The sequence below is a fragment of the Dromiciops gliroides genome, chromosome 3 (genome assembly GCF_019393635.1).
Source record: "Dromiciops gliroides isolate mDroGli1 chromosome 3, mDroGli1.pri, whole genome shotgun sequence".
Lineage (NCBI taxonomy): Eukaryota > Metazoa > Chordata > Mammalia > Microbiotheria > Microbiotheriidae > Dromiciops > Dromiciops gliroides.
In genome coordinates, this window is record NC_057863.1 from 297,226,187 (window position 1) to 297,230,396 (window position 4,210).

General features: G+C 40.7%; 1 pseudogene; it reads left to right on the top strand.

The window, feature by feature from the left end:
- The first annotated feature begins 2,440 nt into the window (after positions 1-2,440).
- LOC122745945 lies at positions 2,441-2,809 on the top strand (annotated as a pseudogene).
- Positions 2,810-4,210: the final 1,401 nt, after the last annotated feature.

Genomic DNA, 4,210 nt, shown 5'->3' on the forward strand with positions numbered 1-4,210 from the left:
AAGGATCAATCATTAAAACTTCCTTTTGCCCTTTTCCTCTCTAAAACTAGACAAAATCCCAAACTACCATTTGTCATATGGGATGGATTTCAGGAAAGGGAAGGGACACATGGGGTACTATGGTGATGTAAGAAACAGAAAGAATCAATTAAAAAAAATTTAATTCCCTATATTCTATTAGTTGCTTTTATCCAATGGCCAACACCCTATATCCTATCAAGGTAAGGGACGTCTTTGTTTTGATTAGCATTCACAATGCCACCCCCACCCCCATCATGTGATCAAGTTGCTTAGGAAAATTCCCCATTGGATTATGGACTTCCAATGACAGAATAGGTAGGGCCACTGTTGAAAAACTACAGTTTAAACGTGAATTCAGTGCTTAGTTTTCCATTAATAGATATTTATTAAGTACTTACCATGCAGAAGGCCCTCAAGGGGATAACAATCTTAATTTATCACATTAATAAAACTGGACCAATTCAACAACTGCGTATTAAGTAAGAATTATAGAGACAACATGTTGTAGTGTATAAAATGCTAGACTTGGAGATGGGAAATTGTTGTTGTTGAATCAAGTCTGACTTTCTATGACCCCAATTGGGGTTTTCTTGGCTAACATCCTGGAGTGGTTTGCCATTTCCTTTTCCAACTCATTTTACAGATGAGGACAGTGAGGCAAACAGAGTTAAATGACTTGCCCTGACTCACACAGATAATAAGTGTCTAAGGCCAGATTTGAACATGGTCTTCCTGACCCCAGACCAGGCACTCTCACTCCACTATACCACCTAGCTGCCCACCTAGCTAAAGCTAGGAAAACCTCAGTTCAATCTTACCTCACTATGTATCCCTAAGCAAGTGATTTAACCTCTGTGTGTCTCAGGCAATTCTTTTGGACCTATCTACTAAATCACTGGATCATAGATCTTGAGCTAGAAATGAACCAGGAGGTCATAGACTAACTCCCTCATTTTACAAATGAGGAAACAGAACCAGGGAAGTTAAGTTATATTTACAAAGTCACACAGCAAGATTTAAATCCAGGTCTTCTCATTCTAGAGTCAGGGTTCTATGCATTAGAAATATTACATCATATCTCTCTGTGCTTAGAGCCTTTCTTATTTATAAAAACTTGTGCTTGCCTAAGGATGTGATATCAATATGCCTCTATTGTATTTGGTACTTCCAGATGAAATCAGTGTCTACTGTTTCCAACTGCATACCCCTCTTTACACCTCAGCCACTCTATTAGAGATTTGTCTCCAGTCTTTCTATAGAGATGCCTCCCCCACTCTATCACCCCATCACTCTATCTCTATAAAGATACAAACCTCTTCCCAAATCCCTGCCCACTGCCATCATTAATCATACTAAAAAAAGGAGTTTGGCTGCTAGATTTTCTTTTCTAACAAAAAGGAAATAGGTTCATAAGTAGTAATCAAAAGAGTAAGCAATTGGGGAAACAAATCATGTGTGAGGGAACAGCTGCCTGAGATTTCTGTGATGGGCAACAGCACTGGTTTCTGTTCCCAGCTCAACCTTCTCTAGAAGAGAGAAGTAGCCCACAAACTTAATGAAGATAGTAGCTCTGAGCTAATGCCTCTTGTATAGGGAGGAGGAAAGAAGAAAAGCAAAGCTCCCCTTCAATTATTCTGCAATCTCACCAGCATGATCCATCAGCTCATGGCCAGAGGGAAAGGTTATGCTTCAAGGTGATAGGAGTTAGGAGATTCGTTGAAAGGGAGTGATACCATGAGCTCTTCTATCTTCTTTCTCCCAGAAATCTACAAAAATAGTCCCAGAAGGACAAGTTTAGAAAGTGTTATCAAACTGGCAAAGTCTAGGATAATGTTTGCTTGAGACCCACATCTCCATAGAAGAATTCACAATGCAGGAGCTATAAAAATTAATTTGTAGACCCAGTAGGTTCAGTTTCAGAATTTCCTCTGGTAGTGTTAACCACCTCAGAAGTAGAAACATAAGAGTTGAGGCTTAGCTGTGAGTAAAAGAGCAGAGCAAAAAGAGTGTGTGTGTGTGTGTGTGTGTGTGTGTGTGTGTGTGTGTGTGTGTGTGTGTATAACAATTCAGGGGTGGAGGACAGTGCCTTGCAAAGGGATAAAACACAAGGAAGTTACATTTCTTTTTTTCTTTCTTTCTTTCTTTTCTTTTCTTTTTTTTTGCAGTTACATTTCAAAATGGAAAACACGTCAGTGAACATAAGAAGGAAATGAAGACAAGATTACATTAATGGGACACGAGGAGGGAGTTTATGAACAGAGGAAGATGTTTGGGTTTGGGAACTGGTGACAAAATAGTGCAAACGGGGGACAAGAGAAAACAGAGAAGACAAACTACATATTTCACTATCTGGATTAGAAATACCTTTACTGCTTTCCCAGAATCCCTCTGGGCAGCACCTTGTTGCCGGGGCGGGCTAATGGCGTGGTCCCTGACCCGCTGGGCAGAAGGAGCACTATGACTCTGCGCAGCACGGGCCAGCAGGAGCTTCTCCTTGGGTGTCCCCGAGGCGACCCCTGTAAGGACAACCTTCCTGCCCCCTAAAGTGGTGGATCGATGGAATGAGAAGTGCGTGTTTGGGGTGTATGACAACATCGGGATTCTGGGAAACTTTGAACGGCACCCCAAGGATCTGAGGCTCAGAGGCTGGAAGGGGAATGATTTGCAGCGATGTATCCGCAAGAAGAAAATGGTGGGAGATCACATGTTTCTGCAGGATTTAAACAACCTGAACAAGCGGATCAAATACCTCTACAAACAGTTCAATAGAAAGGGGAAGCACCGCTAGAGGAGAAGGCTAGAATTGATAGAAACGCCCATACTACACCTAGAATCTTTCAGGACACTTTCGGGTAGGGAAACTTCTCGGTGTGGAGAAAGCCCTTTGTAAAGTGTTTATAATAAAATTGGTTGCCTAGGGGGAAAAAAAAGAAATACCTTTATTAGATTTCCACAGGCAGAGAGAAGGAACTGTGGAGTTAGTCTGAAATAGAAAGTGGTCTTGGACCCTGACGCTCTTCCCTGAACCTCTTAAGAGACAATTGTCGGGGGCAGCTAGGTGGCACAGTGGATAGAGCACTGGCCTTGGAGTCGGGAGTACCTGAGTTCAAATCCAGCCTCAGACACTTAACACGTACTAGCTGTGTGACCCTGGGCAAGTCACTTAACCCCAATTGCCTCACTTAAAAAAAAAAAAAGAGAGAGACAATTGTGTTTTTCAGCAATCACTATGGGGTACATTCCAGTACAAGATAAAATACATTGAAACAACTAAGGATGTGTTTTGAAGTGCCATCCATCTTTTTCGTTTAATTTTCAATTTAAATATAGCTTTCTGTTCAACAACAAAAAGTAGTAAGGAAATGCAATAAAGCATTTAAGTTCTTAGTATTTTGCATGAGATGTAGATTAGTCTGACAAAGATGAAAACATTTCATCAAAATGTTCCATCAAACCATTTATTTCATATGGAAGGTTCAGTGAAAAAAAATGCATTAGCAGCTCTGAGATACTCTTAGCATCTCTGTCCGTTAATTAATGCATCTTAATGATTCTCAATGTTTTCAATCTCTCCATTCTCCAATTGATCCTTCTTTGCATCTTCCTAATGTGCAAACCCAACTCTTTCACCCCACTGTTAAACCTTTAGAAACCCCTCCTTGAATTTTTTATATAATGCCAATTCCTGGACTTTGCATTCAAGACCCTTCACTATCTAGTTTTAATCTTTCTTTGCAGGCTTCTTTTATGTCACTCCTCTTCATACACTATATGCCAGGAGCAGCTAGGTGGTGCAATGGATAAGCACCAGCCCTGAATTCAGGAGGAGCAGAGTTCAAATCCAACCTCAGACACGTGACACTTATTAGCTGTGTGACCCTGGGCAAGTCACTTAACCCTATTGCCCCACCAAAAAAACAACAACCATACACTGTATGCCAGCCAAACTGGACTACTAGCTATTCCTTGAACAAAATATACCATCTTTTACCTTTCAGAATTGTTATCTTCCTTCAAGGCTCAGGTTAGGGCTTACCTTCCATGTATAGACTTCACTTCACAGCATACTGCTTCTTTTCCCTGATCCTGCTAAAAGTATTCTCTCTCCTGCTAAAGCACAGTCTGAATTTCTCATTTTTTTTCTTATCACTCTATGCTGTGTTATACTTTATTGTGTCTCTAATGGATC